The following is a 12,422-nucleotide window of genomic DNA, read 5'->3' as shown; positions in this document are numbered from 1 at the left end:
AGAATAAACCTTCAGGCAGGTCACCAGTTCAGTGACCTGTTTCATCATAGCCCCTCCAATGACAGTTTTTTCTATTTCCTCCTTAAACCTTGCTAGGCAATTTATCATTCTGAAATGATTGGACTCTCAGCTCGGTCCTGTTTTGTGTTTCTTGTTCAAAAATTAGAATACTGTGCAAATAATAAAATTTCCTTATTTCGTGAACTCTCTGAAATCTTAATGTCTTCTCCACAAGTGATTTAAAAGAAAACCTGGTTCTTTCAATTTGGACACCCCACAAATTCTACCTCACATTTCTCACATTTCAAATAACAATAGAATCCTAATGAGGACTCATGTCTTTGTAGCCCCTACGAGATCATGGTGCTTTCCACATATTTTCTCACTTTCTTCCTACACCACCACCACCAGGAAGGTATTATCCTCATTTTATGTACACATCAGCTAAAGCCCTGAGAGATGATTTACTTGGAGTCAGGTGACTAGTTACCTAATAAAGCCAGAATTCAACTTCTATGTCCTCAGGGCTACTCGTAAGGGATTTCCCCCACCACCACCTCCCAAGATGATATAGACCAGGACTCTCCAATAGCACTTTCTGTGATGATGGAAATATCCTCCAGGGTGTTCAATCCAATAACCACTAGCCACAAATTTCTACTGAGCACTTGAATTGTGGTTAATGCGATGGAGGAATTGATTTTGTAACCATATGTACCTAGTAACTACTATATTGCACAACTCAGAATTTTCTGGAGTAGGCAAAGCAAAACATGGCCTGCAGGCCAAATCCAGCCTGCCACCTGTTTCTGTAAATAATTTTATTGAAACAGGATCATACTCATTCCTGTACATGTTGTTTATGAATGCAAATGCATTTGCACTGCAGTGACAGAGTTGAATGGTTGCAATAGAGGCCATTTGACATAAAAAGGCCAAAATATTTACTAGATTGTATTTTACAGAAATAATTTGCCAACTCCAGTTCTACACTATCACTTTCTTCTATGATGTTGGGTGTTTACTGCAATTAATCAGTTGAAAACAGTATAAAAGCTGGATTTTGGAGAATCAGGCTGAGTTCATCAACACTTAGCAGCCAAATGTAATCCTATTCCTCTGGTCCTAACCTTCCTCATCCGCAGGATGGGGCTAACATTAGTACTGCTCATGTTATTGGAACTGTAAGGAGTAAACCAAATATCTCTTATTGTGTTTAACACAGAAACAGGTAGACAGCAAACACCAATATTATCTACCTATCAATCAAAATGAAAGTGGAAATGGGGAAATTAGAAAGTTTCTTTAACTTCAACTAGCACAGTAATAATAACACTGCTTATCTATATGCAGCACTTTCAGTTAATAAGGCACTTTGACTAAATCATTTCATTTAATCATCACACTATTCCATGGTCTATTAATAAGGCAGATATTTTTATCTCTATCATTTTAGATGAAGAAGCTGAGACTCAGAGGGCCCATGATTTGCTGAAAGTTTTATTGCTACCAAATGGTAGAAGCAGGATTTGCAAATTCTGATTATGAGTTGTCCAATCATCCTACTGTATTATACAACCCGGATGTATAATCTGTTCTTATAGACTGATTAACAGCCTTCTTACCACTAAAACAACTCATCTTTTGAAGTTAACTTTTGACTAGTTATGTATAATGAAGGTCCTGACTAAAAAGAAGTGTGGTTTGCAGACCATCAGCATCAGCATGGCCTGGGAGCTTGCTGAACATGCAGAATCTGTGGCCAGGGTCACTGAATCAACACCTGCATCTTATCAAGATCCCAGGTGATCCATACACACAGGAAAGTCGGGAAGGCCCATCCTCTTCCCCACATTTCTTCATTTTTCCATAGGACCGTTTAGTACACAAGAGTGAATCTTCCTCCTTCATTCATGCCACATAAACACTTTTTTTTTCCTGTACAGGGGACTTAACTTAAGGGGGTACTTTATCCTGAGTTACCTCCCCAGCCCTTTTTATTTTTAATTTTTAGACAGATTGTTAAGTTGCCTGGCTGACCTTGAACTTGTGATCTTCCTGCCTCAGTCTCTCAAGTAGATAAAATTACAGATTTGTGCCACTGTGCCTAGATCCATAAAAACTTATAAAATTACAAATTTGGAGAAGCAGTTACACATTTTAGGTACAAATCAACTATAAAAAGAGAGCTAATGAAATCTTTAATAATAATAATTTATGGGAATATTTTCTAGGTTTGATCACTCAATTACCCTCTTCCTTCCCTGCTAGCTAGATAATAAGGGATCTCAGAAATTTACCATGCATGTTTTGTTTTGTTTGTTTGGTTGATTGGTTTGGGTACTGGGGATTGAAGCCAGGGTCTCACACATGCTAGGCAAGATCAAAGCATCAGGGATTTGATGTCAACACAGGCTCCTGGCCAGGTCAAAGTGAGATGGTACAGTTGGGGGAAAGTACGTATACCTGGTGATATCTTCTTTCTTCCCAATTTGGTAATTGGGAATGCCTCTGAATTCAATGAGGTAGACTAGCAGCAGTCAAGTTTCCCTGGAAAGTTCTGGTGATGGCAAAGCCTCCTTTCCCCAGCATCAAAGGCAGAGAGGAGGCCATTGAAGAGTGGTACACACATAGGCAGGTAAGTTTGCAGTTGGGCCTTCCCTCTCTGACATTCCACTTGGAACTCGGCACACGAACCCTTCAACCCCCTCTCAGGAGATTCCAGCAGCTGTGCTCTCCCCTGCCTTTCTTCTAACTTGCACCACCAGCCTGCCTCCTGGCCTCCTTGCTTTGCTTGTCAACTCTAAGTCCTTCTCCCATCCTGTCCTCTGCTCCCCCAGCTACTGGCCTCTGACATGGTGATCTGGGTGCTCTTCCAATCCCAGCTTCTTCTGCCATGTCTGCTCCTCTTATATCTATCTTCATCATCTGCTTCATCCTTCTCTTTCAGAGAATCCAGATTTCTACAGAGGCTCAAAGATCTTCTATGATAGAGAGAACATGACTTCCCCCACTCCTTCCCTATAGGCAGGAATGAGCAGGCAGTTGATCTTGCAAAAGGCTGCTTCTACCTTATGGTTCTGTCATTTCGTCTCCTTCATTTGAAGTCCATGCCTCCTCTTCTCACTCTTTCACCTTGTTCCAGGATTTCAGTGCCAAGTTCACATTTCTCTTGGGTTTTCATTTTCCCATAATTCTTGGGAAAATGAGGGCCCAAAAGAAGAGCCTAAAATATTAACTTTACAAATCCTTAGCACTGAAACTCTTAATGATTTTTCTCTGCACCTATCAAAATTATCCAGCAACATGGAAATAAAATATAAAATGGTTTTTACAAAACCATTTTAAAGCATGAATTTTAGGATTACACAGTTTTCCCATGGGTTAGCAATTTGATTTGGGACCAGATTTAACTTCTTTGTCTGTAAAAAGGTTTGGATAATATCTACCTAATGGTTCATTGAGAGGATTAAGGTAATTATGTAAGGAAGGAGTTTAGGGCAGAGCTGGACAATTACTAGTGCTCCCATTCAAACTTAGGGTCCATGAGGACACGGATGTTTGTGGTTTTTGTTGACGAATTTTCCCCAACTCTGCCCTAAATGCCTTCCTTACATAATTGCCTAATCCTAATAATAATAATAATAATAATAATAATAATAATAGCCTAATCCTCTCAATGAACCAATTAGGTAAAAACAGAAGAGTGGCCTGTACATAGTATGTGCTAAAAAAAAAAATGTTCAAGGAATGGAATGAATGCATATACAGTAGCCAGGATGTTCATGAGGCTATGGCAACATTTTAGGTCTCATCACTGAGCATTTTCTCAGCTGAAAGCTCAGTTAAGATGTCTCACTTTTTTTCTTATGGCTTGACTAAACTCTACCTAGTTAGGATGCCAGACTCCATCACCCTCTGCCCTCCAGCAGAGCCTGCTGGACCAGCCTTCAGCCTTGGATCCTCACTTCCTGGCATAACTCTGCTCCTTTGATTGTCTCCTGCTTCTTTAAGAGAAATCACACAATTCTTCAGACTGATCATCATCAAATAGCTAATTCTTATTGAAAGCTTACTAATATGCCAGGCATTCTTCTGTTTTACATACATTACCTAATTTAATTCTTTCCACTTTTCAAAAAGAAAGGGATTTGGGATTCAAATCTAAACCCTATTAGTCTGACATTAAGGACCATGCCCTTAGGCACCACTGAACACAACCACTGTTACACTGGGTTCCCACTGCTACTCAGCAAAACTTTGCTGCATCTCTGTTGACTCCAAAACACACAGGCCCAGCAGCTGGTTTCTGTCTTGCTGCTTCCTTCCCACTCTGCCTGGTTCCTGGATGCTGCCAGCTCCTTCTGCAAGTGGTGACCTTGCCTCCACATTACTGCCTGATCAAGGCCAGCTGATGTGAGTCTACTTTCCACTGCCAAACAATTCCTTTGAAGCCTCTTCTCCATTCATAACACCCTTGTGTTTTCCCATCCCCTTCTCTCGCAGAGAAAGTACTGGTCCACCCATTCTCATAAGGCTCCCCCTTCACCCGGACTCTTGTTTATTCTTAGGGATTGTGTTCCCTTCATTTTGCAATTTCAAAAAATCTTTTTGAAGACCTGTTTTGGCACTCCACTGGAAATTTACAATATGTTTGAGGAAACAGACATAGATATACTTTCTTTCTCTTTTTCTGGGGTTAGGGATGGAATCCAGGATTTTGCACATGCTAAGTGAGCACTCTACCACTGAGCTACAGTCCCAGCCCAGCAATATATTTCTTATATCTTCAAGCGCTACCTATATATGCAGGCCTGTTCCTGCTTCCTTTCTTAAAAAAGAAAAAAAAACAAGCCAGTTGCTGTGGCACACTTTTAATCCCAGCCACTCAAAAGATTGAGACAGGAGGATTTGCAAGTTCAAGGCCAGCTTGAGTCCCTATTTCCAAATAAAAAATAAAAAGGCTGGGGATACAGCTCAGTGGTAAAGTGACCCTAGGTTCAATCGCCAGTACTGACAAAACAAACAAACAAACAAAAACCTTTCATTCTGTGTAATTATACAACTGTCTTATCTTTTTCCTTCCATTTAACAAAATTTCTTAAAAGTTTCAAAGTTTGCCATCTCTGTTACTTATTATATATTCATATTTTAACTTCTTATCATATGTACCTTAGTTAATTTTGTGTTGCTATAACAGCACACCTGAGGCTAGGTAGTTTATAAGGAAAAGAGGTTTATTTAACTCATAGTTCTGTAGGTCCAACAGCATGGTCCTGGCATCTGTTTAGCTTCTGGTGAGAGCCATATGCTGCTTAGCTCATGGTGGAGAAGCAGAGGGGTAAAGCACTTGGAATACCCTCCATTATAACACCCTGGTCTCTGTAGAACTAATCGATTCACTCTGTTCTGCATAGTCCCTCCTGACAAATCACTCACCTCTAAAAGGTCCTACACCAAGGAATTAAACTTCAAGATGAGTTTTGGTGAGGACGAACCTATTTGAACTATAGCAATATCCTTGTTTGCAAGTTGTTTTTTCTTTTTGCTTATTTTTTTATTTCTAGAGATTTTAATAATATTTGACTAAGTGGAAATAGTATGTTTTGTTTCTCATATGCATTTAATCCCAGAGCCTTTTACGTGCTCAAAGCACTGTGTTTCAAAGCGAACATTTTGAGAAACCTCTTGGTAAGATCATAGATAATGTAAGTGAAGTTCCAGGAACACAGGGAAGCACTCATTAATAGTCATGGAGCATCCCTACTATTGTATCTTGGATTTTGCAACCTTAACCACTTTCTTGAATTTCCTCATTTTACCCAGTCTTGTCATCTCTCAGTGCAACAGAAATAAGCCTCCTCCCAGGCCTGCAGGAAGGTCTAATCCCATAACATCTGTCCCATCCTAGCAGATCCTGGGGTGGTTCTACCCACCCTGCACCATGCCACCCCCAGCCCAGCACATCCGGAGATGTTACACTGACTAGCAAGAAAGACACGGGAGCCCTGTGAAAACCTTAACTTTTGAGTATGGTAGCCAAAGGCTCCCCTGAGGACCCAGGGATTTCAGGAATTAAGTTTAGGAAGGAGTGAATACATTATTAGCCTCTCAGGAATCTGAACATTTGAGTGAGCACCTTTTCTTGGAGGAGTATGTGGTATTTCAATTTACTCTCAAATATTGTCATGAAGCCAGTAGTTAGGTAGGCTAATCGGGTTTGAATGTGCCTCTTGTGAAACTGTGCCAGGACAGAGAGATACCTGCACATTACTTAATGTCTTTGAGATTCTCTTTTCTCATACACAAAATGGGGGAACAATATCTATCTTGCAGGCTTATTGTGAGCATGAAGTGGATTAATTGTGCACAAAGCACCTGGATCACAGAAGGCACTGAGGAGACGAGAGGTAAGAATCTGGAGGAACAGAAGACACAGACCCTCAGGTTGTGAGGATCTTGACCACCAGGAGAGGAGAGCATTAATCATTTTGCATCTGGGAAGCCCCTGGCTTCTAGCTCTTTAGTAAAATGATGAAGTCACTCGTTTTAAGGAAATTGAGTTCAAACAAAGAGAGAAAGGGAGTCCGGGAGGGAGGGACACTGTGGTGTTCTATGATATTAAAGAAAGATCTTGGAAGTTGAAGATTCCCCTTAGACAGTAGACTCTAACCAAGAGTGATGTCAGAATTGGAACTGAAGAAACTGTTAGCACCTAGTAGGAGAAAGATGAGGGCAACTTAGCACATACACTGTCACAGATATTGTTATGGTTGGAGATGAGGTGCTGAAAAGCTCACATGTGAGCCAATGCAGGAAGGCTCGGAGGTGAAATGACTAGGTTATGAAAGCTATTGATGGATTAATAATTTGAATAGATTCCTGGGTGGTAACTGTAGGTAGGTGGAGTGTGGCCAGAAAAAGTAGGTCACTGACTGCTTGTCCCTATCTCCTCTCTCTTTCTCACTCTCTCTGCTTCCCACAGCCATGACCTAAGCAATTTTCCTCCACCATGCCCTTCTGCCATGATTTTCTGCCTCACTTTGGGCCCAGAGCAACGGAGACAGCCAATCATGAATCTTTGAAACCATGAGTCGTAATAAATTCTACTTCCTCTAAGTGGTTCATGTCAGGTACCTTGGTCACAGAAATGAAAAGCTGAATAGAGGAATAAAAAGGAATAAAGCATCAATGTGAAGTCCCTTATGTGGTGGCAAAAGAATCCTCATCTCTATTATCAAATATTCAGTAGTTTCTTATTGGATCTAGGACACTGTGCTATGTAAGGCAGGGGCTAAAAGCATTCCAGATTCAGGCTTTATCATCTGTGTAGAAAGACATAAATAACAACAATTAGTGTGGGTTGAATTCAGTGGGTGGTGTATATCTGTCCTACAGAATAGTACAGGAAGGATTACTTGAAGAATCCCTACATAGAGGTAAGGTCACTTTTCTAATACTTTTTAAGAGTTTCACATGGTCAGTGAGAACTGCATCAAAAATTGTTCAAGTAGGGGTTAGGTTTGAGGCTTGCCTAGCATGTGTGAGTTACTGGATTCAATTCTTAGCACTGCATATAAATAAATGAAGGGGCTGGAGATATAGCTCAGTTGGTAGAGTGCTTGCCTTGCAAGCACAAGGCCCTGGGTTCAATCCCCAGCACCGCAAAAATAAATAAATAAATGTCAACAACTAGAAAAAATTTTAAAAATTGTTCAGATAAAGAATATGGAAAAAAGTTTTGTAGAGTAGGGGAACTGTCTTAAAAGTAAGGAGTTCAAACTTACATAAAATTTGTTGAAGTGACAGTTTTTTCTAACAAAGTTCATTGTATTTTATTAATTTTCAAGTTAACTAATGCCTTAACCACTTAGAAGTGAAGATAACAGTGGAAGACACATTTATTTAAGTACATATTCATGTCCATATCTATATTTTTCCTTTACATAGAGAAATAACTTGAAGGATGTTCACCCAATCATTAAAAGTGGCTACTTTGGGGTGGTGGAAATTTTTACAATATTCCAAACAGTCCAGATTTCAAAATTAGGAAAGAAAGTAAGGAAAGCAGGAAGACAAGCCTGCCAGTGATAAGGAGTAGGGAAGTTTTCTGTGCAAGGCCATTATTGTTTACCACAGGGGCTCCTGTAATGGGGGGTGAAGGGCGCAGTGTCAATAACCACACAGACACTGGGAGCCAGGTAAGAGCAGGCGAGCTAGTCGCTGTTGATTCATTTATTGTGGAAGCGTCTTCTTGTATTGAGTACCTATCCAATCAGCGCGTCAATCAGCGCATCACACTACTCGAAACCACCAATCATTTAGTCTCCTAGAACCACCAATCATTTGAGGGTTTTGTATTTTGCACCAATGGGGATATATTACTCCACAGGCCATGACATGACCCAAGTGGTGCTGTAGAAATACATCTATTTCAAGCAAGGTTTTATAAAGGAAGACATGATTTCTGAGCTGTTAGGAAAGGAAACAGTGATTCCTGGGCACTGATGTGAGTTTTCCCAGGCAAGCCCTGTGACATTCATTTCATTTAGAATAATAGTTACTTTGCTACTGTTTTAGGGAAACATAACTGACAGTTCAGGTCTTAATTTCAAAAGGCATTTGAAAAGGTCTTTCATGACCTTGTGATCAATATGAGAAACATAGTGTTGGCCATAGTGAAAATTGAGTGGATATACAGCTGGTTAAATGACCATACCTTAAAACTTAGTACTATTATAATTTTTGTTCTTGAACATGCTATGCTGTTTCTTCCCTCACTCTTTGCTCATCTTCTTCTGTGCTTTGAGTACTGGTGTTGTTGTTGTTGTTTTTTCCTGAGACTAACATCCTTCATGTGCATTAATTCTGACCCAAATCTGCACAATTTTCATGTGTTCTCTTTTTTGCTCCTGAATCTTATCTCTGAGGATGAGGTCCTTCTACCTTTTGATTGATTAATTTAATACCAATTTTTAGTGGAAGAAATATTTGAATCATGACTGGTATGTAATAAAATATAAGCTTAGGTAGATGGATAGATAATAAACGGATAGATAGATGAAGAAATGCTGTAAATTTGTCTCAGGTTCTCTAGGGATAGATCATGAGACAGAGTTAGGAATACAAAGAGGTTTATTGGGAATTAACATCTGTCAGACTCACAATCGAGGATGCTGGGTTGGGTGTCAGGAGCTACTGGACCATGATGAACATTGACAAAATCTTTGTCAGTTAATAGGAAGCTTCAGAGGAAAGAATGCCAGTTAAAGGAGTGTTGGGTAGAAATGGCCAGACCCTTGTACTCTTGCCTGGCTCAGTTGCTGGTCAATGCTGCCCTGGGTATCACGCGACCTTCAGGCAAAAATGAGGTGGAAATTAAAGAGGCTAAGGATTGGGCCATGTCAACCAACAACACTCCTGGGTGCAGGTAGTGAGTTCTCTCCTGAAGGGGTACCTCAGCCATGACGCTCCCTCACATTTGACTGTAGTGAGGATACACTACAGCATTATCTAAATTCCCCTCACAAATGCTCTGGACTGATCACCCTGGCATTTCATGATTCTTTCTTTGGAATCCTAACCAGTCCCATTTCCAGAAGACTGGGGCATTCTCTTGCTTTAACTCCCCTGCCACTGCTTTTGGATTATCTCTGGGTTTGGGCTCAGCTAGAATAAAACAACCCCTAAGTAGACTTGCCTATAGTAGGTTAAAAGGAACTGAGTAAAAGAATCTATCCTGTGGCGCACAAATTTTAATGGTAAAAGTCAGCCAAAAAGATAATCTTTGCAAAATTGTAAATTGCATTAACTTTTGAAAAACTGTTTGGAATTAAATACTCAAAACCCCACAAATCTATCATATTTTTAGACCCAGGAAATGTCTCTCTAGGAATAATCAGGAATCCTTGCCATGATTGACAACTTTTGTAATTAGGGAGAACAAGTGTTGTTTTTAAAACAAGCTAACATAAAAGTTAATTAACTAGGAAGAGCCAACCCTTTTCCTTGATTCATGTGACATTTGCCACACTTGCCTGAATTCAGCTCCGTGGGGTGGGTGCCAAAGAGTAAGCCAAGAAGGCTGAGGGGAGCCCAGCAAAAACATCTGTAGGGAAAGAGGGAAGGGGGAGAGGCCACAGAATCAGCCAATGTCCCATTTCTCCTCACTCTTTCTACTCACTTTTATTCAGACAGTTCATTTTGGTGAGGCCGCAGGCATTTTTGAAGTTCTGCAGCAAGGGGAATTACCAGAGTCAGCCTTTCTGCTCTTTCATGTCTGAGCATATGAGACTGTTTTCCAGAGATTATATATTAGGGAATGTTCCATTCTCCAGCTGGGCTTTAATCCAAGGTATAGATTTTCAGAGCTGTGTACACCACCCTTGAAGTAACACTCATATTCCCCAGCACAGGACAGGATCATAGCTTTTATCTTGACAGGCTCTGGTTAAAATTGTCTTTTTGCAACGATGAACCGTTGAACAGCAGACAGAATACCCAACTATGATGAATAATCTTTTTTTTTTTTACTTTATTTTGTTTACTTTTTTATGCAGTGCCGAAGATGGAACCCAGTGCCTCACACCAGAGGCAAGTGCTCTACCACTGAGTCACAACCCTAGCCCCCGCCATTTTTTTTTTTTTTTTTTTTTTTTTTTTTTTTTACTTTAAATGCAGAAGAGTCTTGACCACACTTGGAAGACTGTCACAGATCATACCTTCCCATTAGCCAGGTCCTGGAGCACACACTCCTGAGGCCAGGGATTTCATATCATAATGGATTTTATCTAGTTGAAATCTACAGGCAAACCTCTCCTTGGACACTGAGATGACAGCTTGAAATGCTCAGGGAGAGACCCAGGATGGGGTGAGATGTGAGCACTAATACTCAGAGATTGTCAGCATCAAACAGAACTCCAGAACCATAGACCTCAACGGAACCGATTTTACAACTGTGGACCCAGGAAGAAAACTTCAATTCCCAGACTAGATGGTTCCTTATACGATGTGGTGTCAGAAATGTGCTTTCTTTCCCTCATTTCCTCTAGTACCCTCCCTACCACTCTGCAATTCTTCTGTTAAGGTCAGCAGATCCTTACAAAATTATAAATATCCTGGGACAAGTATCAGATCAGCTATGATCGGGGCTGAGGGCGTAGCTCAATGGGAGAGCACTTATATTGTATGTGCAAAGCCGTGTTTTCAATCCCCAGCACTGAATTTTAAAAAAATGTAGCAGATCAGCTATAACCTAATCAGCTATGACCTAAATGTGATTAATTTATTGTATCGAATTCCCACTAGCTCACAAATATTCCCTGCAGAGAAGGACACATATTAGGTGACTGTAACAGTAAGGAAGGAAAGGTTCCTGTTGTAAACACTACCTCAGAAAGACAAGCTCAGAAGAATTCTAGTAGAGGAGACCAAGAATGAGGGGACTTGGGAGAGGGTGTCTGGAAACAAAGAATATATACAGTTCTCATTATTCCTCATCAATCCTCATTAGTTATAAATCTTGTATTTATTAATTTACCTACTCTATAAAATTTTTTGTAACCCCCAAAATAAAGGATCTTGGTGCTTTTGAGGAAATCCATAGATATGTGCAGAATTCATGGTAATTTACTGAATCACCTGACACGCATATTCTGAGCTGAGGTTGAACAAGGTGATACTCTGCCTTCTCTCAGTTTTTCTGCTGCAAAATGTCCTTTCCATAACACTTTACTGTGTGTTTTTGTTTTTGTTTTTGTTTTGCAGTTTTGTGCTTTTGTTGGTGAGTTCTCTGATCAAAATGGCCTTCAAGCATAGCTCTGAAGTGCTGGCTAGTGTCCCTAAGCAGAAGCAGGCTGTGATGTGCCTTATAGAGAAAATACATGTGTGAGATAAATTTCATTCAGGCATATGTTACAGTGCTGTTGGTCATAAATTCACATCAACAAATCAACAGCCTATCTTAAATATGATATATTTAAGCAGAAATAGCCATAAAACAAGGTTATATATTGATCAATTGATAAAAATATGAGCAGAGGCTCATGGGACCTAGCCCTATATTTCCCCTAGGAGAGGCAGTTCAATATTTGCTAATTCAGAGTTCACAATGACTCAATAGAACACAAGTACCATGAGTAATGAGAATTGACTGTAATTTGAAATTTTGGGGGAGAACATATGGCAAGTGGTAAGTAATGATCTTTAGAGATAATAAAATAAATGACGAATATATTTGTATCTTTCTGTTATTTACATGAGAAAAGGTGAAGTACAGCTTCGAAATCTATACAGTTTATCAAAATCTAGAATACCTTGGAATAAATCAGTGTCATAAAGATTTTAAAATATCTCTTGCACTTTTCCCAAGGAATTATTAGTATTATTTGCAGTTGTAGATGGACAGCATTTCTTTATTTTAT

The 12,422-nt window shown here is 39.9% G+C and overlaps 1 protein-coding gene and 1 long non-coding RNA gene across 3 annotated transcripts in view; one reads left to right on the top strand and one right to left on the bottom strand.

Moving 5' to 3' along the window:
* The window catches only part of SMCO2 (single-pass membrane protein with coiled-coil domains 2), a 31,640-nt gene extending 21,366 nt beyond the window's left edge, over positions 1-10,274 (bottom strand). Inside the window, exon 1 of one of the 2 annotated variants that reach the window (XM_079139445.1) lies at positions 10,184-10,274. The gene's annotated coding sequence lies outside the window, so the exon portion shown is untranslated. The remainder of the gene's footprint in view (positions 1-10,183) is intronic. The other variant, XM_079139446.1, reaches the window with a different exon arrangement.
* On the top strand, positions 2,554-7,162 carry LOC306660862. The gene is made up of 3 exons (XR_013763771.1): positions 2,554-2,638; positions 6,337-6,410; positions 6,986-7,162. It is a non-coding gene; the product is annotated as an uncharacterized lncRNA (long non-coding RNA).
* Positions 10,275-12,422: the final 2,148 nt, after the last annotated feature.

This window comes from Sciurus vulgaris (assembly GCF_902686455.1).
Source record: "Sciurus vulgaris genome assembly, chromosome: 5".
Lineage (NCBI taxonomy): Eukaryota > Metazoa > Chordata > Mammalia > Rodentia > Sciuridae > Sciurus > Sciurus vulgaris.
Note: the sequence above shows the minus strand (reverse complement) of the source record. Positions and strands in the feature narration are given on the sequence as shown.